The 26,808-nt window shown below is 54.8% G+C and overlaps 1 protein-coding gene and 1 long non-coding RNA gene across 3 annotated transcripts in view; one reads left to right on the top strand and one right to left on the bottom strand.

Annotated features, from left to right (window-relative positions):
- Positions 1-26,808, bottom strand: part of TCERG1L (transcription elongation regulator 1 like) — a 195,256-nt gene that overhangs the window by 119,200 nt on the left and 49,248 nt on the right. The gene's annotated exons all lie outside the window — the stretch shown is intronic.
- LOC132684742 (uncharacterized) lies at positions 14,920-17,474 on the top strand. The gene is made up of 2 exons (XR_009612768.2): positions 14,920-15,399; positions 17,422-17,474. It is a non-coding gene; the product is annotated as an uncharacterized LOC132684742 (long non-coding RNA).

Here is a 26,808-nt window from a genome sequence, read left to right as displayed (position 1 = left end):
CCCACAACCACCTGCCAAGACCTTGACCTGCCAGGAGCCCAGTCAAGGTGAACCGCTACCCAGATGACTGGGGAGGACCGCCACGGGCGCCTGTTGCCTCCTGCCACCAAGGTTTTGTCCGTCACACACACACAGAACAGATCACTAATGTTCCCCACACCCCCGGCCCTTGCACGCACACGGCTGAACCCCGCAGGACCGGCCGGGGCGAAGCCTGCACACTCGACTGACTGCATGTGCTCTGGTCCACAGCCCATCTTTGTTCACAAAAAACTGAGTCACGGGAGTTGATGAATCCTGAAGTAAGTTTAAAAATAGTGTTTGTTCCTTCTCTTCAAGATTGCATTGGATAGAAAAATTTCCAGGAGTGAAGTGACTGTGTGCACAGAAAGCCCTTTGCCAGGAGCTGCTTGTAGGGGTGGGGGGCGCCTGCAAAGCCCCCTTCCCTCCGGCTCGTGGGACCGAGGCCAGGGAGCGAGCTCGCACTTCTCACCTCTGCGCCTGAAAGCGCCAGGTGTGACCAGCCTGTAGTCTTTGTAAACAGCTTTTGGAACAGGCTACACAGCAGAGTTACTTCAGAGAACGACGTATACATACGCGTTAGAACGGGATACACAGCTACGGGAGACACTGGTCGTCCGAATGTCACAAATAGCTCCTGGGGCCAATCTCCCGGCTCCTGAGACCGAATTCCCCTGAGGAAGATCGCAGGTCAGAGGCTGTCAGCATGCGCAAGAAAGACGACTCGAGGCCCCAAAATGCTGGCACAAAGACACTTTGTTCTGCTAGAAGCTGTGTCTGAGCCTGTTGCGAGGCCTCCGGGGCAGTGAGAGCTCACTGTTACAATTTGTAGTTTCTGATTATTAACAAAGTCACACTGACTCTGTATTTTCATTAACTCGTGTATTTCTACTTTCTTGATCCCTTTATGTTTCTCTGCATTATGTTTTTATAAGAGATAATGTTAATATACCTGTGTGTATAATATACGTATAGAGAGAGAGAGAGACTTAGGAAATTTAGATTATGCATTCACATTTCTGTCTTTTTATAACTTTTTTCTTCCACTGTACAGTTTACTAGTCTTTTTTTGGTCCCCATATTTTCTCTCGTTAGTGCTGGTTTTTATGTGCGACTTTATAATCCATTTTTAATGCTACATTAAAGCATAAATTTTGAAACTATGGAATACAGATTGCAGGGGAAAGAGGATCTGTCATTTTAATTTTCATTAAACATTTAGGAACGTCATTAATTCCTTAAAAACTCTTGAAGGCAGACCATCAGGTATTTTTGCTGTGATTACTTCCTGCTGCATCAACCCCAGTCCGTCGTTCCTGAGACTCAGGGCACCTTTTAGGGACGCTGTCAGGAAAATATGCCACAGTAAGACAAGCTGATTTCACAAACGTCATTTCAGGAATGGTTGCTATGACAAATAATGACAAATAACTTTTTTGTTGTGGTCGTCTATCACCAGCAGTTAGGCACACGAAAGGGTAAAATGGTGAATGGGATATGAAGGGCTAAGGAGAAAATTACTAAAGTGTTTTATGGGAAAGTTCTGAGAAAACTGGAGAGGCTCCAGGGGTCAGGAGAGCAGACTGGAGATGAGCTGAAGGGGCTGTACGTGTGCAGGATGTGCACACTCCCTCCTTCTTGCTCCGATGTTGCAAGCAGTGAGCGCCCCCTTGCAGAACGCCCCTGAGGAGCCCCTGCAGGTTCAGAGGCGCGGGGACAGCGGTGTAAGGAGGTGGCCACTTCCCACGAGTGGAGAGCCGAGAGTGGCAGGCAATCCAGCGCATTTGCCACACGAATTTCACTGATGACCCCTTGACAGGGAGACAGGCTGGTGGGGCCTTCTGGGAAGCCACTGGGCACCATTTTTTTTAATTAAAAATTAAAGAGTGCTTAACTTTTGGCCCAACAATTCCATTCCTGGGAGTCTGTTCCAAAGGAGGTGCACAAGGGGCACCTGGGGGGGGGTTTGGCTGGTTAAGAGTCAGACTCTTGATTTCGGCTCAGGTTATGATCTCACGTGAGATCAAGTTCCACCTCAGGCTCTGTGCTGACAGCTGGGAGCCTGCTTGGGATTCTCTTTCTCTCTCTCTCTCTCTCTCTCTCTCTCTCTCTCTCTGCCCATCCCCTGCACTCGCTCACTCTCTTTGATCAAAAGCTAAAAGCAATATTTATAGGCCGGTGAGTCACAGAAGCTCCCAAGTGGGGAGTGTTCACATGCACTTTCACAGAATGAGGGGATCCACGTGTGCTGATAGGGAAGCCATTCCAATAGAAATGATTATGGGAGGGGCGCCTGGGTGGCTCAGTGGGTTGAGCAGCCGACTTCAGCTCAGGTCATGATCTCATGGTCTGTGAGTTCGAGCCCCGCGTCGGGCTCTGTGCTGACAGCTCAGAGCCTGGAGCCTGTTTCAGATTCTGTGTCTCCCTCTCTCTCTGACCCTCCCCCGTTCATGCTCTGTCTCTCTCTGTCTCAAAAATAAATAAACGTTAAAAAAAAAAATTAAAAAAAAAAAAAAAAGAAATGATTATGGGAAACTATCAGTTTTCCCATAAACACTGCAGAAGAGACTACCCTTCTCCCTGTGTGTTCCCGGCACCTTGTTGCTGATCGGTTGACGGTAGCCGTGGTTTACCCCCCCTACGCTCTTCCATCCGTCTCCAGGTCTGTCCTCACACCAGAACCACACTGTTTCGATTACTATCCCTTTGTGGTGTGTTTTGAAACCAGGAGGTTGATGCCTCCAACTTGGCTCTCTCTCAAGATTTTTTGGGCCAGTCAGGGTCTTTCCGTGGCTCCATGTAAATTTTAGGGATTGCTTCTACTTCTCTAAACAACATCACTGGGATTTTGATACGTACAGCACTGAATCTGTAGACAGCTCAGATTTCAAAAATAAAAGTCTTTCAGCCTGTGGACATGGATGTCTTTCCATTCATTTGTGTCTTTAATCACTCTCATTCAACTTTTATAGTTTCCAGTGTGGTCCCTTCAACAGAGAGTTGGGAAAACTGCCCAGGCACACGTGAAAGAATGAGATCGGCTCCTCATCACACACCATACACAAAAGTCAACTGAAAATGCATGAATGAAAGATTTACATGTGAGACCTGAAACCATAAAACTAAGTGAACAGAGAAAAAGCTTCCTGGCTTTGGTTTGGCAATGATTTTTTGGGTCTGAGACTAAAAGCACAAGCAGTAAAGTGTAATGAATTGATTGAATTAATTTCAATTAATTGATTGAATTAACTGAAAAGGCAATCTACAGAACGAGAGAAAATATTTGTAAACTATACATGTCATAAGAGATTGATACTCAAAATATATAAGGAAGTCCTACAACTCAATAGCCAAACAAACAAATGAACAAATCACCGACTTAATTAAACGTGGGCAAAGGACTTGAAAAGACATTTCTCCAAAGAAGCTATACAAAGAGCCCACAGGCATCTGACACTGTGTGCAACGTCCCTGGTCATCAGGGAAGACAAAGTCGTCACACCTGTTCGGGTGGCTGTTCCCAGAAAAGCAAAAATAGTAGGTGCTGGTGAGGATGTAGAAAAATTGAAACCCTTGTGCCCTGTTGGCGGGAATGTGAAATGATGCAGTGACCAAAGGGGGGAAAGTTTATGGAGGTTTCTCAAAAAATGAAACATGGAAATTACCATAGTATCCAGCAGTCCTGCCGAAAGCGTATCTATCTACTGACATCAGGATGCGACACCAGGATCTTGCAGAGACATCTGCACCCCTACGCTCACTCAGCACAATTTACAAGAGCCAAGACACAGACACAAGCTAAACGTGCGGTCACAGATGAACGGATCAGCAGCATGTGGTACGTGCACGCAGTGGAACGTTATACGTGACAGCACGGATGAACTTGGAGGACTTTATGCTACACGACATAGGCTACGCACAGAAGACAAATACTGCACGATTCCACTTCCAGGATGCACCTAAGAGTCAAAGTCACAGCTGCAGGGAGAAGGGAGCTGTCCAGGGTTCTGGGACACAGAGTTTCAGTGATGGAGGATGAACACACTCCGAGCTCTTGAACGACACGATGCCTGTCGTTAACATCACTGCCTTGTGCATGTAAGAGCACAGTAAGTGGGTAGGCGTCATGCGAGTGTTCTAACCCACAATTTTAAAAAGAACTACTTATAGAACAACGTTTATAATGCCCTGTTCTTGCAAGCCTTCTGAACAGGCCTGTGTCTGCTTGTAGCACAGAAATAGTCTGGGAAGTTCTGCAGAGGCCACCAAAGGCAGACAGTGGGGCCAAAGTGGTGATGTCTCGCTCTGTGTACCTTTGTTCTGTATGAATCTTATAACGTGAAAATGCAGGGGCCCCTGGGTGGCTCAGTGAGTTAAGCGACTGCTTCAGCTCAGGTCATGATCTCGCGGTCCATGAGTTCAAGCCCCGCGTCAGGCTCTGTGCTGACAGTTCAGAGCCTGGAGCCTGCTTCGGATTCTGTGTCTCCCTCTCTCTCTTCCCCTCCCTAACTTGCACGTTCTCTCTCTCAAAAATGAACAAACGTTAAAAAAAGAAAAGAAAATGCATTTGTCTATTACTTTAAAATAACATGATCTCTAGGAAACAGTTTCTGAATTAAAGAAATCTACAGAAGGTATAGTAAAATGAGAATGCAAATGGTGTCTTTCCATGTGAACAAATGAGAGAGATTTCATCACATGGAGGGTCACCTAGACGCCTGTGCCAGGCAGTGAATATACCTGCAATACCTAATTAAACCCCAAATGCCACGGTGATTCTTGCCCTCTCCATCTCCCAAGATATTGTGTATTGTGTCTTGCTGACGTGCAAACCTCAGCTTTTGAACCTTGTTAGCCCTGCTGTGGTTGGTGGTCCTCAGTGTCTAAACGTATGTACAAGGTCATACACCCCAGTCTGTGATCTACAATCCAACGGATTCAACCATAAAGACCATTAAACCAAGGTTCTCAGAAAATAAGTCATTACTGTGATTTGTTCAAGCAATGTAATGAAAACAGCCATTTGGTAACGGGCCATGGAAGCCAGGCTCACAGTGAGAACGGGGCACGTGCTGTCATGGCACCAGGAGGTCACCACTGCTCAGAGAAGAGCCCTTGAAGGTGCTGTCCCACATGTGTCACAGCATCCAGCTCTTTGTCAGTAAACACGACATGTGTTCCATCACAGCCATCTCCACAGGGTGGAAGGACTGGAGGTCTTTTTATCCGCGGTCCCCCTTGGGTCACAGCTGTGGACTACCCAGGGGTGGAGACACTGAATAGAGACAACTGAGTCCATGAAAAGAGCCTTCCAGGAGCTGAGGCCCCGAGAAGAAAAGGACCAAGTCAGGGAAGCAGGAACATCTACCTGCCCCTATAGGCTGGTGCAAGTAACAGGTTCAACTGACATGTTGGTTTGATATGAATTGAGGACCCACAGTTCTTATAAATTCCATCACATGGACACCTGCTTCCCCCTTGACCCCGATGGATCCTTCTGAGCAGCAAGGGCAGTGAGTAGGGCTCTGTGTCCATGGCCACCGTGAAACAATGGGAAGAAGTCTCATCCGAGAGAGAGAGAGGCTTTCTGCAAGTTATGTGGGCTCCTATTGGGAGCTTTTCCTGGTACATTCATTATCTCTGGTTTTCCTTCCAAGATTCTGTGAAATAGAAATCACACTTGTATTTGCAACCCTGCAGCATGAGCCCCAGCAGGGCGAGTAAGGACCTCGGTTAGAAGCACACTTGGGGGAGGCCTGTGAAGACTGCTCTGAAGTCCTGGGGGCTGTGCTGGAGAGACGGGCCACCCTGTCCTCGTCGGGAAGGCGGGGTCAAGACAGGACAGGGCCCCGCTGCTGCCTCAGCTCCACACAGCTGTGCCGGAGCCCCTCTGCCTGGCAGCACTGGTCACCGGCACGTCCCCGGCACAAACCACACACCAGGCACATGTGCCTGCTGGTCCCGGAGTCTCCTTCCTGCCATATACTCGAACTCTGAGAACATGAAAACAAAAGCCCCAACTAGCCTGTGTGCTTTTTCATATGCTGTTAACCAAACAGGGAGCCTTCCCCAAAGGACACTGTATTAAGGGCTGCCAAACGCCAGGAAGCTGGGATATAACGAAACGCAGAGCTGAGCAGTCACCTCCACCCAGAAACAGAAGTCAGGTCTGCAGCTGCCTTTCGAAGGTCTAATTCTACGCCTTCGCTTGAATGCAGCCTTTATCAGACATAAAAAAGAAGTACCAGTCCAAAACCTGTTTGCTGCATGGGAACCAAAGATATGCAGATAGAAAGGACCTGCCGTAAAAGACGTTTATGTAACACCCAGATTAAAAATGAGAATTAAATGTCAGCGTACATCTTATCTCCTAAAAATAAAGGCATGTCAAACAAAGAATACATTCCCTTGTTATCTGTTTATTTATTTATTACTCCGAAAGAAAGCTTGTTGCAGATTTGACAAGTGGCCAAATAAAGGAAACAAGTTTGGTAATAATCAGACATCTCTCACCAACACCACACTCGACGATTTGTATCTGCAGGGGCTTCCGAGCCCCACGCACCCAGAGGAAAAGTAGCCAGAGGTCCGCAGGGCAGCATGAGCAGAGGGTCCTTACGGGACTGACCTTGAAGACCTCAAGGCCGGGCACATTGGGGAGAAATCGCCTTCAGCGCTGTGGAAATCTCACCGCTTGGCTTCATGCCCAGCTTCCTGCACAACGAACTGTGGTTCCTTCCCAGTCTGCAGAGACCCTGCACCAACTCGGGTCGGAGTGAGGATCCCCCTCAGGGCTCCTCGTGACCCCCTAGCATGCAAGGTCTTCAAAAAACCTCCCAGGACATGGAGTAGAGCAACCCCATCCAGACAGACACAAGTCAGGTGGTGCCAGAAAATGGGGTACTTGGGGTTGGGGAAAGGTCCCTCCCCAGAATATCCTTCCTGCCCTGCCCCTGTGAATGGACATGACTGTAGACCTTAGAATTTCTGACCCTGAGAACCCAGCAACACCACATCGACCCACCTTTAATTCTGTGCAGAGACGCACGGCCTCATTTCAGGACTGCATTCCCAGCCTGACGCAGTCCCTTGTTACACCCAGTTCTGGGCACGGGCCGTGCACAGAGCAGGCACGCGCCAGACTGCCAGCAGTGTTCCTGCAATGTGACAGACACCTGTGTCCTGCTGCTGGTAGTGGGCGCTGTCATCCACATAGGAATTAAGTTTCCTCCTACTCCTATACTTTCCCCGTCCGTTCATTTATGGAATACGTTTATGGGCTTATTTATCGTGTCTCCTGTGGCTAACCCAGAAGCTTCTGGAAAGCAGGGACCCTTGCCTCTTCTTCAAATTGACCATCTCCAGAACCTGGCACAGTTCCTGGCACAGAGTGAGTGTTCAGTACATGTCTGGTTGATGAATGGATGGATGGGTGAACGGGTGAATCGATGAATGAATGGGTGAATGGATAAGTGGGTCAATGGGTGAATGAATGGGTGAATGGATAAGTGGGTGAATGGGTGAATGAATGGATAAATGGGTGAATGAATGAGTGAATGAATGAGCGAATGGATGGGTGAATGGGTGAATGAATGGATAAATGGGTGAATAGGTGAATGGGTGAATGTGTGAACGGGGGAATGGATGGGTGAATAGGTGAACGGGTAAGCGTCTACCCAGGAAGTCAGGCCCAGGACAAGGAATAGAGATGTGACGGTGAGCACAATCCCATCTGGGTGGAGTTCAGTCCCATAGGAGGGACACTGGTCAAACCTTCTCAAAGCACAATACCCAGCTTGAGGCCTCAAAACTTCAGGGAGACACCTGTGCTTCAGGGCCTCCTGATACAGATATGGAACAGCCAGAAAGACAAGATGGGGTCAGGGTGGGCAAAGGGGGTCCCTAACAGGTGAGACATTCCCACAGGTGTTAGGAAGGAGAAGCAGACAGGAGCCGGTCCCCTGGGAGGGCACAGAGGCGGCGGGTCCCTTGGCTGGACTCCAAGACGCTCCACGCCACTGCTCCCACACAGATGGGACCCACGCCCGTCTGGAATTTCTCCTCAAATCAGGGGGAACAGCTGTGCAGACCAGGCAGAGGCGAAGAGGGAGCAGGAAAGACAGACTGAGGCGAGACGATCCAAGAGAAAGTCAGCAGGGGGACGGAACAGAGCGGCAAGTGAGACAGAGTGAGTCACACGGATGCCACGTGTGCCACAGGAAGAACAGAAAAGTGTGGGGGTGAGACACCTGCTCGGAGAAGGCAGAAACGCTCTGGAAGGTGCAAACAGGTGTTTTAAAGCTTCAGTAGATTTGGAAAACAAAGATAAGGAGGTCTTCCAGAATGTGGGGAAAAGTCAGAGAGGCAGAAAATACAAGAGAAAAGAGACAAGGAAGGATGACCGGTGACAGCTGGCAGTCCGCTGACAGGAGCCCCCAAACCAAGCATGTAGCAGCGGGGGAGGGGAGTTACAGAGAGCGCGAGGTTCCTACCACACTGTACGTAGTATGCATTTTACGTTCTAACATACATAACGTATATAATGTACTTAATACACGGTACAACATACAACACATAAAATATCACGCATCGTGTACAATACGTAATACGCAATATGATGTGCAGCGTAATATAAAAACGTAATATGCAATATATACTAAGAGTACTGTGTGAATGCATGTCTGTGTATGTATAAACAGAAGAGAATTTTCCAGAAAGCCAGAAATCTCTCTGTTGAAAATGCTCATAGAATGTTCCACTGAATTAATATTTAGAAATGTGTAGATAGCATCAGAAAATCACTGAACGTCAAAGATAAACGAGATCCTGTCACCACAGCACTTTTCCAAAAACAAAACAAAACACCAAGACAAGCCACCTACGAAGTCACACAGACTGGAATGCGGCCCTTGGTGAGTTCAGAAGGGACTCTGAAGATCTTAGAAGATGACACGGTCATTTCTTTAAAATTTTGAGGGAGGGGCGCCTGGGTGGCTTCGTTGGTTAAGCATCCAACTTCGGCTCAGGTCATGATCTCGTGGTCCGTGAGTTTGAGCCCCGCGTCGGGCTCTGTGCTGACAGCTCAGAGCCTGGAGCCTGTTTCAGATTCTGTGTCTCCCTCTCTCTGACCCTCCCCCGTTCATGCTCTGTCTCTCTCTGTCTCAAAAATAAAATAAATGTTAAAAAAATTTTTTTTAAATAAAAAAAAAAATAAATTTTGAGGGAAAATCAGTTCAAGCAACTATTAGCATCACCTGACAACCTACAAGTCAAGCGTGAGGGCACGTGAGAAAATGTGAACATCAGAGCAGGACATCGTGCTAGGATCTGCCCCGGGAGAGGGCAGGCGTGACCAGGAAGGGGACGGCGCCAGATTCAGGGGCAGAGGCTCCACACCGAGCCCACCCGCAGCTGCCCTGGGGAAGGGCAGGAAGGAGACAGAAAGGGCGGTGAGCAAGTGGAGAATGTCCCTGGTAAGAGGAGCGGGGAAACAAGGAACGGCAGGGCGCCAGGCAGGAGCCGGTGGGAAAGGCATCCCGGACACGGTGGAGAGAAGCCCCTGACGCGACAGGAGGGGCCTGTCTGACGTTGATGCCACAGCGTTTTCCCCGGGGGGTGGGGGTGGGGGGGGGGGACTGTCCATGGCTGCCATCTATTTCATCAGGATGCTGAAATCTTACGTATTTTCCTAATTAACACATGGATCCAGGTTAGAACAAAGCAGGAAACTAGGGGCGTGGCTGTGGGCAGGTGTAACCCTTCCCACCCTTGACGATGGAGACGTAGAGCTTAGGACTCAAAGTTGAGGGGGAAACGGGGAGGTGACTATCCCCATGTTATTAAGAAAAGGAACAGAGTCACCATCTTAGGGACGGAACTCACCTTTTTACGGAAGAGGAATTAGACATTTAAGTATTCGATTTACGTTGCCACTTATTTAAGACTATTTGGTTTGAACTGTCTAAAGTGCTATAAACAGCATCTCGGGGGGTGGTGTAGGGAACCACGCTCCGGCCGTGGGAGCCACGAGCCTCCAGTTTTCTCCCACCTCCGCGTCCGTGCCCTTTGGAAGTCCACCGTCCCCAGCCCCGCACTGGCCGGCGGTGCAGCCACAGACTTGACGTGGACATCTGAACATGGCTCGCGCCTCGAGGCTCACCCGCTCTTGCTGCCCCCCGAGCTCCGTGTGAAAAATGTGGTCTTGCTCAGGGGAGGCACGTGGCCAGCGCCCCTCTCTCCCTGGCTGCCCACTGGGCACATGATCAACGCCAGCCTCGGTCAGCCAACCACGGCCAGGGGCAGAGTGACAGCTGACGGCGGTCCCCGAGGGCCACAGCCAGGAGCAGAAGACCTGCCACGGAGCCCGGCCTCCGGCACTGACCACGTCACCAGTCAAATAAATACTGGCTGTTTTAAGCCGCAAGTTTTGGGGCACTTTGTTGTATCGCGGTAGAGGACGGTCACAGACACGGGTACAGAGGAAGCTACCAAAGCAAAAACCTAACAAAGGTGGTGTTTACGTAAGGACGGGTCAGAAAGCGGGCGTCACACTCTGTCATGTGGTGCGAGTGACGAGGGAGCATTAAGGCGGGCTGAGGGCAGAGCCTGAGCTCACAGCCCTGCGTCCCGAGGTGGGATCTGCGGGACTCTCCTGGGCTCCCCGGCTGCCCAAGAACAAAGCAAAGGGAAAAACCCAGGGTAACTGATAGAGGTCACAGTCCTGCAGGACAGGCGTCTCCCTCAGTGTACGTGTCTCGGTAAATTACAAGAAAAAGGCAATCTTGTCAACAGCCTAACCTCCAGACCCCTGTAGACTCAGTTTCCTGGAGCCCCAACGTCGCGCTCCCCTCCAGAGTGATGTGGGAACAAAGGCCGGAAGGAGATGGCAGGTAACATTACGTTTCCTTCTAACCTGCAGCCCTTGGGCAAATACTTGAAGCAAATACAGAACAGGGGTTTCTCCAGGGCCCCCTGCTGCCCTAATGTTCATTCCTCAGTAGAGGGAAAACAGCCTTAGCTCCACAAGGGCAAGCCCTCCCCTCAGGGATCTTAGGCTTCCTCGTTAGCACATCAAAGTCCTTCCGGAGGCCTCTCCTTTGACTTCACCTCCCCCAACTCATAACCGATCACTGCACAACTGCGGGTGCTGCTCTTTCTGCCCCCGGGTCCTGTCCCCGCACTCTAAGGAAGTAACCTTTTTGCACAGAAGAGGTCTCAAAAATTCTTTCCTGGCCATGGGCTCCAGACCCCACCATCACCCCAAAACCTCATCGTGAACACCCCTCGCCACCGCCTGTGGGATGATGTCACCCACGGTCCCGGAGGAGGATTCTGAGAAAAACACCGTGTGAGCCCGCCGTCTGCTTGGGATGAGCTCCAAGAAGGAACTAGCTGAAGAAAGGAGCGGTCTGTTTTCAAGAAGACTTGCCAGGGGCCAAGACTTGCAGGGTCGGGGAGAGCAAACTGCTTATCTCTCGCCCCCCCAGTTGGTAAGTGACTGGTAACCGCCCCCCCGATCAAAGTGCAGTGAGGCCGAAGCCGGAGACCAAATACACAGAGCTCCTGTAAAACACCGCGTAGGACTCGGGGGGTCTGGGGCCCTGTCTGGTAGCGGGACAAGAGTCTTGTGAGAAGTCTGGCAGGGATCATCCTCCAGTTGCTGCAACTGGAACGGAGACGGGCCTCAGCAACCTGTCTGTCGCTTCTGCCGCATCTCATGTATAGAAAACCCGCACATTTTTAAGAGTGTCGTACTGCCTGAACTCAGCCCAGCCCGCTGACCCAGGAGGTCACGAGACGAGTACGTGGCCACTCTCCGCACCCCGCTGCACATCGGGCACTTTGCCAGCCAGTCCGCTCTGCAGCCACTGACACCACACGGTAATCTTCATCTTCCACACGAGGCCAGAAGACGTTGTCTGAGATTGGCGGGTCAAGAAACAAAGACACCAACGGTCCAGCTACAGTGGAACATTAACCGGCAAAAATGCACGACCTAGAATAAAAGTAGCAGGCATTGAGGGACGCCCCCTCTGGGGTGGGGGTTCCAGGTGCCGGGGGCAGGAGACCCTCACCCTCACCCTTCACCTGGGTCTCTGTCCCCATGAGCACAGGCGTGTAGATAAAAATAAATGTGAATAGGTGTGAAATCACAGCTACGGGGAATGAATGCCACAGGTCAGAGGCGCTGGACGCATCCCATCCTATGACAGGCATGTGCTCCGTCTGGGGCTTCAGGACCATCAAAGAGACAGACTCCCGGCAGCCCCCAGGGAGGTAACGGTGCAAAGGGGGAGAGCAGGCTGGGGGGTACGTGAGGGAGGGTGTTCTTGCCGCCTGCAGAGATTATCTGAAGTGTGCTGGGTGGAGGGACACACAGAGCGCAGTGTCACCAAGATTCGCTAAGGGGTGTGGGGGGGGGGGAGGGCAGGGTACAATTAACTCCGGCTCCAGAGCGGCCAGCGGCCAGCTGTGTCCCCGACCAGCCAAAGCCCGGACTTCGGTCTCAGGGATGTGGGAGCACGTCCTTGGTAGGTTTGGCTCAAGAGCATCAGCTGGGCCCCTCCAGCTCATGGCCACTGGAATCACGGCGTGACTGTGCTTTGAGCACAGGGTGACTGTGCTTTCCCTGTGGACAAACTGTCAGTGTGGCTTCGACACACTACGGACTGCAGGGTCCAGGGTCCCAGTCCTGCTCGGTCACCAGGAGGAGTCTCACGGCATTTCCCCCAGGCAGGGGAGGCAGTCATGAAAGACCAGCACATCTCGCTTCTCGTGACCACAGGTGGGGTCGGGTGTCTTCCTGCCCAAGACGCCCCGGCCTTGGGGCAGCAACGCAGGGAGCAGGAGGTCCTGCAGGGCCCGAATGCGGAAGGCTCCGGCCCGGGGTGAGGAGAGGCCCCATCTGGGTCCCCAGGGCATCCCCTCACACCCTCCCGGCCAGGCCAGCGATGGGCCAGCAGGATGTGGCGAACTCCCCAAGGGTCTCACTGGCACCCATGCCCCGCGTGTGGAGCGGGCGCCTCGGCCCATGTCACGGGGAGAGCGGCTCGGAGGAACTAATTACAGAGACCGGCGAAGGGAGGCGGCAGGAGCATATTAATTACAGCATTTAATCCATTAGGCAGAGCCGCCAGCTTAACCTCTTTAGAATTCTTAGAGTTTGTCTATGATTAATTATTTTTGGAAATAACAGCCAGCATCATAGCTTGTTAATAGGCTTAAAATAATAAATTTCAAAAACACCGTGAGACGTTTGCACGGGATTTAGCTTCCAGAAGGCCGACAGTAATTTCACGAGACACACGGCCTCGTTCCCCTGACTCGCTTCCTCTGCACGAGGCCACGGCTGTCCGCACGCGGGAGCCAGAAATGCCGCCACGTCAGCAGCTCCTGGCCCTCCCCCACCGGGGACAGAGGAGTGGGGGTCCTGAGAGATGCAGGCTTGCACATTAGCAGGCCCTTCGTGGTGACAGCCCAGGCCAGAGACGGGCTTCCCAAAGCAGCCACTGTGATCCATTCTGATTACCCATTAAATATTACGTCTTCACAAGGAGCCGGTCCACGGTCCGCTTGCATGGGAGGGATGTAGCAGGTGTTGCACAGATTGGGAAATGCACCCGGGCCGTTGTCATCTTAAGAAGGGAGCTGTGTGAGGTTGCACTGGGATTCAGCAGGGGTTCGGGCTGAGGGGCTGGCTGTCAGCGTCACTGATGTCTGGACTCTGACGCTCCTGAGCCCGAGAGCCACTGCCGGGAAGAGGCTGGTGCCCCCAACAGGATCTCCATCCTGGCCACCATGCTGACGGGGCACCTCCCGGGGCTGGGCCGTGCCCGGCAGGAGGGAGGTTACACTTCAGCCGGGCCCTCTGGGGCTCCCAGTCCGGCAGGGAGCAGCCCTGCACGATTCCCCGATGGCAGGTGGGCGCAGTGCTGTCCGGGGCACGAGTAGCACGTAAGCTGAGCGCAGGGGCCAGGCTGGGGCAGGTGCACTGGGGAAGGCTTTCTGGAGGTGACACCAGCTGGAGGTTTGAGAGCAAGCAAGAGCTGGCCAGGACCACCGTGGACAGGGGAGTGGGGCTCCCGAGAGACGCGGCGAGTGCTGGGCTTGGGCAGTGATGGAGAGAGACATGCTGGTGAGGGCGCAGAGGCCGGGCCAGGAGGCACCCTTGCAGCAGGCCAGCACCTGATGCTGGAGCCCGAGGGGCTGTAGGCTGGGAGCCGCATGGTCTGGACGGCGCCCTGTGCTTTTTGTGGCCCTGGAAACAGGCAGGGAGAGCTACGGGGTGTTTCCAGAGGGGAGCCTGGGCACCACCTTCTGCCCTCAGGCGGGACCACCCCCCGGCCAGACGCCCTCACCGCTGCAGACCCTCCACGCGCTGTCCTTCTCGGGGCCCTGCGGGCAGGCGGTTGGCGGCCAGTGACGCAGCCCAGGGACGTGGTTACCAGCAGTCCGTGTTCAAACATAACCAACTAACGCCCTTTCCCGACACCGTCTCCACCCACCGCTCGCGAATCCCCAAGCCGATGGATGTCAGGGCGCAAAGTCACAGCACCTCTCAGACGAGACGCAAACGGGCAGTTCCGTGCCCCCACGGCACACGCTGCGATTGGCACGTCTCCATCACCAGCAGCAGCCGACGCGGCGGTCCTCAAACCTGCCTTGTGTCGGGCAGACGCAAAGTGTCTTGTGTGTAAATTCATTTCTATTAATTACTGTAAATTAAGTATTTATATACTTAAGTATGATTATGCATGAGCTGTAGCAAATCACATCTGTGCTCTCTTGCTCACCGTTGTCAAATTTTGCAACACGTGCACATAAATCAGCGTCATCTGACCTCATTCTCCTCCTGCCTGGGGACTCACTCCCTTAAACGACCTCAAGGGCCCACAGAACCCCCCTGGACGAGCCCCTGGGGCGCAGACCCAAGCCTGTCACCTGAGGACAGGCAGGACTAAAACGTCATGTCACAAAGGGCTGTTAGCACGGCTCATCTGTGACACCCTCTCCCCACAGCGCATCCTTGGCCCCCCCATGTCTGTCCCCTTACTGTTTTCCAGACCCTCAGATCCACTTCTCACAGCCATTTCCCCCCCGTCCCCCACCCCTACCCCATGCCCAGCATCACCAAGGCCACCCGGGCCCCTGTGTGACCCTCACACGCACGCACCCTCACACCTGCACACGCACCCTACAGCTCACACTTACTGGCACACACATCCTGGCACGTGTTTGCACACACACGTGAATCCAGGGTCCACAGCCTCAGCCGCATGCCCGCTCTGGGGTCCAGCAGCCGGATCGCTCTCCAGAAAGTGCCACAGGAAGCAGACGTCGTCCTGACCTGGCAAGCACTTTGGGGTGTCACCCGCAGCCGTGAGTGGGGAGGACCGTCCGTGGGAGGAGCCTGGGAGACAGAGCTCGCGTGTCAGTGAGGGCTGGGGGCCAGGGAACCCTCGCTCTGGGCTGAGGACCCCTGACTCGCTGGGTGGGGACCTCATTCTGGCTCGAGCTTCTCCCGACTGAGGAGTTTGCTACATGGGAGCAGCGTGAGCTGACAAGCGTCCCCGCCGGGGCCTCAGCTCCGCTCAGGCAGTGCCCGGCCCAGCAGTGAGGGCAGGACCCTACACAGAGCACAGGGCAGCTCTTCGGGCTGGAGGGACATAAACAGCCACCGTGACAAACACAGGCCCTGCTCTCAAGGCAAAGCGGGGGCTCCCGGCGCCCACTCCTTCCGGGAGACATCAAAGGGCCTCCCGGAGGTTTTCGCCGGGACGGCCCCGCTGCAAACAGAACCAGAACACCCCTCACCTTCCCGTGTCGTCGCCGCAAGAAAAAGATTTACAAAATGATACGACACACACGAGCCAAATAACGCAAATAGTTGTATACGCGCTTGGGAAATTAATGAAATCGCTTTCCAAGTCACAGATGTACCAGTTACTAAAATGTGTCTGAGGACGTGCGTGTGATCACACCGGGTACCAGATTCGCTTTCCGCGGGTCCCCCTCCACGACCATCCCGGCTTCACCTTGTACCAGGCCATGACTCGTGCCCCGAGGGCCTGGAGAGGAAGGGCCGCCCAGGATCCCCTCCCCGCGTTAACTGCACAAGAACCCACACCTCAAAACCTGGCCTCCTCACCCAGACTCAGCACCTTCTCTTCCTGACCCCAGGCTCAGGGCTGCAGGGGCGTGCGCTGCCTTTGAGTCCTCTCTCCTGCCCTCCTCCGTTCCCCATCCCCCCAGGCCCACGGGCCCTCGCCTATACCCCATCCCCCACCCCCAACCCCACGGGCCCTCGCCTGTACCCCATCCCCCATCCCAACTGCCTGATCCTGGGGAAAAGGCTGGAACTTCAAGACGACCAGGCCAATGCAGCAGGGCAGCGGAGGGACTGAGACCTGAGACCTTCCCTTGCAGGACCCGTGGACCCTGGGCCTCTGCTACAATGATGGCCACAGTCATGCAAATTTGCAAAGCTACCAGGAAAGAGCTAAAAATTACTTGGAAACATTCACATAGAAAATTACTGAAATTAGTCGCTTTGACAGAGTGCTCCTGCACTCTCCCCAGGAGGGGTGTTTAACTGCTCGGCTCTGAAGCGGTTTTCACCCCAGAGAGATCCCGGCACAGGGCCGCGCAGGGCCATGAACCGCCCCCCAGCAGAGCTGCCTGTGGGGGCTGCAGAGTAAACGGGTGCCTGCACTGTTTGTCCTCCCATAAAGGGTTCATCAAGACACGGTTCACGTACCATAAAACTCACCCACTTGAGTTGGACAAGTGGGTGGTCCTTACTAGATTCATGGAGTTGTTGAAACCACCAGTTTCAATCAGTTTCAGAACACTGTCACCCCGTACCCATTTGCAATCACTTCCCGCTTCCACACACCCTCCCCACCGTCCCTCTACCCTACAGGACCTGTAATATTCTCCTTTCTGTCACTGGATTTCATGGTGGTTTGGGTTTGTATTTCCCGATGACTTAATGGTACTGAGCATCTCCTCATGTGCTCATTGGCCATCCGTATGTCTTTTTCTTCGGAGAAACGTCTACTCAGATCCTCTGCTCATTTAGTCACTGGGTTCTTCATCTTGCGTGTATACTTTCACAAGTAAGTGAATCTTTAACAAACTTGATAATTCTACAGCGCATGGAAAGGGACAGTTACATACGCAGAATCAATGCAGACTGGATGGTTTGGGCACATGCTGTCAGACCACAGGTTTCTTAGCACAGTCTCCAGATCCCCTCCAGGAGCGAGGGCACAACCTCAACGGCCATGAAACTCTAACACAAGGACGCCGTAAGCCTCCTGCCACCTGTCCCTTCAGCCACTGCCCATAACCTATCTTCCGTGTTTTATACCATAGATACTCTTTCCATTTTCCCCCCAGATGCCGCGTTGAGAAGAATGAGTACAATAAAAATGTGAGCTTGTTTGATAACATTACAAGGACATTTGGGCCCCGTCTGGGATCGGTTGGTTCAGCGCGAGGTGGTTATTAAGTATGCAAGGGGGAACGTCACGTAGACATTTGGATGCACAAGTCGGGAAGTGGGGAATGGTCCAGCGTCCCAGGACAGAAATTTGGGGCAACAATGCAGACGTGCTAATTTAGCCCCAAAGCTGGATAATTTTATTGGAAGTTGCACCAGCACAGGTGCTTGTGTTGGAGAAGCCAAGTACGGGTCTGGAAGATAGGAAACGATGACCCAGCTGGGGGAGCTTGGCATTTAAGGGTGGTCAGTTGACAGGAGTAACACCAGGTATGGAGGAAGGGCATCCGGGAAGGTGGGATTAGCCCTGCATGTGGGACGGCCTGGGGGCACGCTGGCAGAGCCATTTCAAGGAGAAAGTGATTAACTCTGCAAATGTAGATACCAAGCCAATAGCAGTAGGACTAAGTATTCACCACACCATTGAGATTTTGGAAAATCCGGGTCTTGGTTACCTAATACAAGCAATTTCAGTGGAACCACTGTCTGCTTGGATTACGTTCAAAAGAAAATCAGAGTTGGGGCACCTGGGTGGCTCAGTCAGTTGAGCGTCCGACATCAGCTCATGATCTCATGGTCATGATCTCATGGTTCCTGAGTTCAAGCCCCGCGTCAGGCTCTGTGCTGACAGCTTGGAGCCTGGAGCCTGCTCAGGATTCTGTGTCTCCCTCTCTCTCTCTCTGTGTCTCCCTCGCTTGTGCTCTCTCTCTGTCTCTCTCTCTCAAAAGTAAATAAACATTAAAAAAAAATAAAAAATAAAATAAAATCAGAGAGAAAGAAGCTGAAACCAGCACGCATAGGCCACGTATTTGGAGGAATGTTGTTTAAGACGAGAGGGAAGCAGGCTGATGCTACAGGAATTCAGGGTCCCGGGGTCTGCCTTCCCACGTCCACGCGGCCCAGGCGCCCTGATGGATGGATGGCACTCCCACAGGCTCCTGATGCTCAGGAAGATCACCGACGCCACTCTGGACTCCGTCTCCTGCACAAGCATCCCGCCGACCAGCCTGCTGAGTGAACCCCTCAGTTGGCGCAAAGTCGGACCCCTGCCCACCCCCACCACCTGCTTGACCCAAGCCTCCAGCATCTGTTATTCATGTCATCGTCACAGCTCTCTGTTTGTCCAAAGTCACGTAAGTAACTTAATGACGACTCCACGGGACCAGTTAATTACTGCGAAGAACTGACAGGGCTGGGGCAAGAACGTTAAGTCGCGGACACACTCACAGGGGCTGCACCTGACGGCCATGGCCGTGTCCGCCCTGACCTCGGAGGCCGTCTGGCTCCTGCGTCTTGCTCCCCTGGATGCATGGACCCTGCTTTGGGGACTCGTGGCCCCTTGGAGGCAAGGAGCCCCCTCAGGGTTGCCCTTACCCTGGCGTCCCTCTTCACCACTGAGCAAAGCAATGTCAGGGAGAGGAGTGCTGTGACCAAGCTCGCAGAGCCCTTGAGACTCGGACCCCCGAGTCCCTTTTGTGCCGTTAGCCTTAGCATCACTAAGCTCTTCGGGCCAGGGGCCAAGGCTGGTTCCTGACCCGCCGTGGGCTAGTACCTAGCCCTGCTCTCTACGGTGATTATGCCCACAGGCTGCCCCATCATTCAACGGACAGTCACCAAATACCCATCATGGGCCGGATGGTTCCATGGGCTGAGCCAGCTGTGAAGTTGTAAAACCCTCCACCCTTCACCCCATTTCTCTGTGTAACCATCATCTACAAGTCCACTCTGGCCCTGTGTCGTCTGGGCCAGTGTCACTGCCCAGTCGTTCAAGAACAGTGGTCCCGAGGACAAAAGAAGCCTGGGGAGAGCCCCGAAGAATGGTCTAGAGATGGAGGGCCCCCACCAACATCTCAACTCCTCGCAAACTAAGGGGATTCCTTTTACAAAAACCACCATTTCAGGTGCCGCCCAAGCCCGGGCCCTGCCCCTGGCCAGAAAGGTCATAGTTCCAAGATGGCAGAAAGGTCTCTGGGTCTCCAGCTTGGAACCCTTACTAATTATGACCTCTAGAAACACCAGGCTTTATCCAAGCTTCATGTCACCGCCCCACCTTGTTCCCAGGGCACACACATTCCCCTGGGCCACCGGCCACACCTGCTGTGCCACCATATTCCCTAAGGGCGCAGCTCCCCCACACAGGCCGATGGCCGCTGCCTGCTCCCGCTAAGTCTCTCTCGGCCCTGGGCCTGTCAGGCTGAGGGTGGTCTCGGGCCAGGTGCAGGCCTGGAAGGAATGCCATGAAACTGGAGATGCCAGAACCGCCCTTTGACCAAACACAGGGGAGAGTCAAGGGAAGGGAGCCTAGCGCCTTGGAGCCTTGAGGGGAACGCCCTGAAGAAGATGCTGGAACTTCCGCCTGAGTCCCCAGCAAGCCTGAGCCCCCGCGGCTGAGAGGAATTATACCCCACGGAGACGCCTCTGCACCCTGATACTCTCCTCCCCCTGCGGTGCTCGCACCACACCTGCATCCAGAGTCTGCTTCCGGGAGCACCGTCTGCTCTGGGCCAGCCCTCAGCGGGACTGGCTGGTGCCGAGAGTGGCCGGGTCCCGGTCTGCGAGGCAACTCCCCTGACTTAGGGCACCTGACTTAGCGTCCTCCTGGGGGAAGACGGTCTCCTCTCTTTGCTCACAACTGCACACGTGGAGCCTAGCCTCGCGCTGGGAATACAGCAGGTGCCCAGAACTGGGGGGGGGGGGGGGGGGGGCGCGGGGGGGCTGGTGGTTCATTGAGCAGGGAACAGAGCACGGTAATTCATTCAAGAAGGTGGAGATTTCCTGTCTACACCGTGCTGCTGAGGAACCGCCTCCTCCGGCTGTCCCTGCCGACCCAGCAGGTGCCACTTCCAGCTTCTAAAGAAAACGGGGCCAACAGAGGCTCCTGCTCACATGGTGCTTGAACCTGTGAGACCCCGACAGCGGCCTCCACCTGGCTGGCTACAGTCTAGTGTCTGCGAGCTCCTGGACAAGAATCGTCCTTTCCAGGGAAGGGAAACACACACACACACACACACACACACACACACACACACACACACTGGGTCCCTTCCAGCAACAAAACATGGGTAGTCTACTGTAATTTCAGTTCTTTTTTAATTTTGATTTTAGAGACAGAAAGTGTGAGCAGGGATGGGGCAGAGGGAGAGAGAGAGAACCCCAAGCAGTCTCTGTGCTCAGTGCAGAGCCTGACATAGGGCTCGATCCCACGACCCATGGATCGTGACCTGAGCTGGACTCAAGATTCGGACGCTCGACGACGCCCCCCGGGCACCCCTCGAATTTCAGTCCTTGAAAAGCCTCAGACGGAATTTTGGTCCCCCCTGTATAAATTACCAAACCGTCTATGTCTCCACCGGAAACCGCAGAGCACTGCTTCACGCGGGCACGTTGGCCACTGTGGCCGCGGGGCTGGTGCACGCTGGGGGTGGGTTCAGAGAAGGCCGCACAGGCCGCGTCCTCCTGCCCTTCCAGGCCATCGCAGGACACCAGCTGTGTGCCCGGCACACGAGCGCCTGGGGACAGAAGGCGGTACTCCGCCCTCGTTTGCGGGATGGTTCAGACACCGGTCTTCGCCCCGTGAAGACGGCTGTGCCTGCAGAAAGCGGTGTGCACCTGCCCAAATGCCCACGTGAACGCCGCACCCAGACCTGCTCCTGGGCCGGCAGAGCCTCCGGGAGAGGACAGGGCAGAGCGGCTCTACTATGTGCTTAACCGTGAGGGCGAGCGGACCAGAGCAGGGGCCCCGCTGAGTCCACTGAGGACACATCCTGCCTCATGCCCGACGGGAAGCCGGTGGAGACCACGTGGCCCCCGAACGACCCTCTTAGAGACAGTCCAGCTAAAGCCACCGACCCGGCCGGCTGCGCGGGCTTTCCTCCAGCGGCTGCACCGAGCACGATCGTGAGGACGTGGAGGGGAGCGGCGAGTGCTGAGAAGTGGGTGCTAATCCCGCTTTGTCCCGCACTGCCTGCATGGAAAACAGATGTGTCAACGGTTCTCAGAGGCCGAGGGATTACGGGCAATTTTAATTTTCTCATTTATGCTTCTTGACTATTTTCTAAGTGTTCTAAGTGAGCATTAACCACTTTAATAATTGGGGAAATCTATGAAGGATATAATGAAAAGGACAACAACAGCCACAAAAAATGCCTCCGGTTTTCCAGCAGCTAGACCGGAGGCCACTGTCACCAGGGCCCTGTCACAGCTATAAAGGATGGACAACCTGTTCTGCCCCTGTAGGCGCATTTCTTGCTGTAACTGGAGTCAGAGGCGGGGCTGGGAGTGGCTGGGCCAAGGGAAAGGGGAGAAGGAGCTTGGCGGGGCGGGGGGAGAAGTGGAACGTGAGGGGCCCCTGCCCGGGGTGATTGGGACGTGCCCTGCACACCGCCGCCCTGGGGGCCGAGTCCCGTGCCCCTAACGCTGGGCTGTGTGCAGGAGACTCAGACGGACACGCCCTCAGAGCCCCCCTCTGACCCGGGGTTTGAGAGTCCGTGGGCCGCACGGTGACGTGCCACATACTCCTTACGGCTACTGACAGAGAGGATTCCCACAAGTTGTCGGCCCCCAGCATTAACCCCGGCCCAGTTTGCCCCCAGGAGGTGGCAGTCTTTCCGTTCCACGGCTCCTCTGGGCAGTGGGAAGTGACCGCACCCCGCACCCCACCAGGACCAGGCCTGGCGCTTAGGGACCATGGCACTGAGGCTCCTCGTGGCGTGAGCCCACAGTCACGGACTCGGCATGGACTTGGCCTGCTGGGGGGCTGGATTTCGCGCCCTGGAATCTCTTCTACTTTCCCAGGCCCTGAAGAGACCCCACTCCCCGCGCCCCGTCTCTGAGGGGCCCGGGCTCCACCCCTCTGAATGCTCACAACAGGCCTCTGGTGGCCCGTAGGTCCTTCCAACATCTGCTTGGTCCTTCCAACATCCCAGCAAGGGAGGGGGGTGCTGTTCTGCTCCCCCGGTTCCCTCCCCACCGCCACAGTCTCATGCACACAACCTGCCTCTCTCTCCTCCCCATCCTCCCACCAAATCATGTGAAGAAACTTTGGGTGGGTCTGTGTGAAGCAGGAGAGAGAGAAAGCAAAGGAGAAAGTGTCCCTGTCTTCACAGGCTCAGCCGGGGACAGCGGGTGGTGGCCACAGGCACGTCCACCCTGGAGGCAGACAGCAGACTGGCTGGGGCTCCCAGAAAGGCGAGGCTGATCATTCTACAGCAAAGCCTGTTTTATTAAAGTGAATTCTATGCAGGCACAACAGAAATTTAAAAATCATGAGAGACACAGAGAGAGAGAGCGAGCAAGAGAGGAAGGGAGAGAGGGAGAGACAGAAAGCCTGGGAATGCCTTATATCAGTAAATTTAAAAGTTTAGAAGAAATGATCAAATTCCAGGAAAGAAACATATTCCAAAACTGACTCCAGAAAACAAAGAAACCTTAGTCATGTGGTTAGAAAAAAATATCAAATTATTACTTAAAACTCTTCCAATAAAGAAAATTCAGAGGATCAAATAGATTCATAGGAGAATTCTGTCACCCTTCAAGAAACCAACCATTCCAGGGGCACCTGGGGGCTCAGTCGGTTGAGCATCCCACTTTGGCTCAGGTCATGATCTCACGGTCTGTGGGTTCGAGCCCCACTTCGGGCTCTGTGCTGATAGCTCAGAGCCTAGAGCTGCTTAGGATTCTGTGTCTCCCTCTCTTGCTCTCTGCCCCTTCCCCGCTTACACTCCGTCTCTGTGTCTCTCTCTAAAATAAAAGACATTAAAAAAAGAAAGAAAGAAACCAATTACTCCCGTTCTACATAAATTCTTCCAGAACAAAGAGAGAGAGAGAGAGAGAGAGAGAGAGAGAGCGCTTACTACTCTCCGAGGCCAGGACCAGCTGGTCTCAAAGGGTCACACGCTGACTGCAATCGCATGGAACCCATCACCACAGCTCAGAGGCCGCCCAGGGACGAGCGGGGCGGCAGTGGAAGGGGCTGATAACGAGCTCAGGGGTTTCTGGGGGTGCAGACGTTCTGGAACCAGACGGTGGTGTTGGGGACCCAGCACGCGACCCCTAAAGGACACTGAGGCGCACGCTGCAAAGTAGCTGATGGTTAATTTCACGTGTGAAAACTCAATAAAACTGCACATCAGCCTCACTCATAAAGGAAGACAGACTTTCAGAAGTTGTCTGTGGGAGATGTTTCTGAGCAAGGACCCGGAGGTCTTTAATCCAGCACGAAGGAGCAGGGCTCCCAGGCCAGGGGCCGGGACGGCAGGAGCCCCCTCCTGCCCAAGGGGACGGCGGGGCCGCCCAGGTGCAGCAGACCAGGGAGGGACCTGGCGTGTGTCCTGTGGGTGCCACCAGCTGACCTGACCGGGGAAGAGAGCAGAAAGCTCTCTGGGGCTGGGCTGCGTGGGGAGGGCTGGCTGACGGTCCGGACCCTTTGTCAGCCTCTTCTACAAGATGAGGGGCTGCTCCTCCCCGCTCCACACCCACGTCCTCCCTTCACCCCCTTGAGGGGGGAGGGCCTCCCCACCACAGGTAGCAAATGGTGACGCCGGGCAGCTTCCCGGCCGGTACAAAGGACAGTCCCCGAGAGTGGGTTACACGGTCCTTCTCAGGCTCCGTGCCTGAAACTCTTTCTTATGTTGGATGGCACAGGAGATCTGCCAATTTCTGTGCAGCACAGAGCAAACGAGATGGCTTCTGAAGACCCCTGAGTGGCTGGAGAAGGAATGAGGAGCACGTTCCCTGAGTAAAGCCGTGCGGGTGCCACGGGCTCAGGGGTCTGAGCAGACCGGAGAGGTCGATGATGCCTTTAGGGGGAAATGCAACATAATGACCGGGCTGTTTCCTTCTCGGGGCAAGACTGTATTCCCAGGACGGATAACAGGAAAGGACCACGGTCTGTGCGTGTTGTGTAAGCAGGGAAGGGGCTATTTTATGAAGTGGTATAATTTTAACAATCCCGCCTAACTTGACCAGTGGAAGTCGCTGCGTCTCCTCCGGCTGCCGAGTCTCCTGCCTGGAAAAGACACTGAGCCGCTGCCGTGAGTGTGCACATGAGCCGTCTGAGCCCGAGCGGGTGTGCAGGCAGCACCGGGGAGCCCAGGTCTGGACTTGTGAGCCATTCGCCACCAGGTAAGGGATGGGAGAGGCAGGCACAGGATAAGAGTACGGAGCCTGGAAACGGTCTGGCAGCAGACAGGGCTCAAGGCAGGTGCCGCGGACGAGGTCGGCACTCCCCTGGACTTCCAGAAATGGGCTGGGGTGTGGATGGAGGGAGAGGAAAGGCCACAGAAAAGCAGGGGGGAAGCACAGCACTTAGACGTCAGGCTGCGGTTCTAACCCTGCGTGCCTGCTCTTCTCCGAGGGCCCCCCGTTGCCACAAAGGTGGTCCTGCAGCCCGTCCCTAGATGGGGCCCACTGCACGGGGGGGGGACACGGTGTCAGGAGGGCCTGGGACCCACATGGCTGCCAGCCCTTCCCCGCCGCCAGCTGGAGTGACAGACATCAGGGAAAGGACGAGGGTCCTGCCCGTGGGCGTCCGCCTGAGGGGAGGGGTGAGCCCCCAGCAGCTAGAGTGACGGTCTCAGCAGATAGGGTCCCAGCAGAGCGCGGTGCACGGCTCAGTGTGTCAGTCTGCTCTCTTCCCCCTCTGTCTCCCCTCTGGGTTCAGGCGAGACGGGCTAAGGATTGAGCACCAAGCTGCACTTTGCTCCCCGGGGCACCCTGCCGGCCCACATGGCCTCGGGGAGAGCCACCGCCTTCTGTGTGTCAATCTCGTGACCGATGGCCCACGGGGGTCCCTGATCAACTAGTTCACTGGGTGACAATGTCGACTAGCGCGTTACTCCCTCTGGATGGGTCTGCTGCAAAGCCCGCAGCGCCCGGCCGGATGTTCGGTGCAGCGACAATCCACTGGAGTCGGGAGGGACCGCCCCGGGGGAGGAGGCCGCGGTCCGGCACTTCCTGACAGACTGTTTGTGCGGCAGGTACGTGCCCGCAAGAACCTTTAAACCGTCACGCTGGCCCCCGAGGAACGCTCAGCACACAGCGGGTGGCTGGCCGCCGTGGGCGCACCAGCGAATGGCAGGACGGCCAAGGGCCGAGTCCTGGGAACCGGGAACCAGGGAGACCACACTGGGCAGGGAACGGGGTCTTGGGTCAGTCATGACCCAGTCCGAGCACTGCTTGTCCTCCCACTGCTTTGGGAGGAGGGAGGAAATCGAAGCAGGGCTCGCTCACGATCGCTCTGTGATGGGACCCCCGCCACCCACCCCCCGCCGCCCCGAGAGGGAGACTGCAAGGCCACTGGCCGACTTCCTGGGGGTAAGTAGCTCACACTCCCCATCGCCGGCCTTTATAGAACTTCAAGTACTGTCGGGGTGTCTCAACAGCACGCGTCCTTCCTGGCTTAGCAGTTTCCCAGGAGCACACTTCTCTCAGGACCTAGGACCATGCTGAGCCTGCAGACCGCCCGCCCTATGCTGGGGGACAGCGTGAGCTGGCCCTGCACCGGGGGTCAGCGCAAGCCCGGCCCTGCTCTGGGGGTCAGCGTGAGCCCGGCCCCGCACCGGGGGTCAATGCGAGCCCGGCCCTGCATTGGGGGACAGCGTGAGCCCAGCCCTGCTCTGGGGGACAGCGTGAGGACCACATCCCAGCTACTCCTGCCGCGGAGGGTGGAGGACCGGCCAGAGTTCTCCAGTTCATTATGTCAGTGGGCTGACAGTCAGCAGGGGCAGGTCCCGGAGCCCCGCTCACCATTATCACGCATCCCTCAGGGCCGGGGATCCCAGCACAACACGGACAGCGGCTTCACCGTCACAGGGCTCTCCCAGCATCTACACAGACAGCCTGCGCCCTGGCCCCCAAGTCCAATGCCTTGGGTCAGCCTGTCCACACTGATAGCAAACCTTGACTCTTCTATCCCACCCTCCCCACACCTGCCCCTCCTGCCCCCGCCCCCCAGGATGACCTGACCCTTCCTCCCTCTGCCGCTCCCGTGACCGCAGTCCCACTCAGGCCAGCCCGGGTCTCCACCACCCCTCTGCTCTCTCCAGATCCCACCCAAGCTCTGCCAGGTCGCCTCCGAGGCCAGGAGAAGGCACGCACCTTGCGACAGCTGTTTTCCCACACTCGGAGGACTTCCTTCCTCCTTCCTTTCGCCTCAGTTTCTACTGTGTCCCAGATGGCTCAGGTTGCCAGAAATCCGGCTGCTGGAACGGCTACTATCAGGGTTTAATCAGGGGACGTGCGGATACTATGTGGTCACAAATGTGACTTACAATGAAAGTCATAAG

Source organism: Panthera onca, chromosome D2 (genome assembly GCF_046562875.1).
Source record: "Panthera onca isolate mPanOnc1 chromosome D2, mPanOnc1 haplotype 2, whole genome shotgun sequence".
Lineage (NCBI taxonomy): Eukaryota > Metazoa > Chordata > Mammalia > Carnivora > Felidae > Panthera > Panthera onca.
This window is presented reverse-complemented; position numbering and strand designations above follow the sequence as displayed.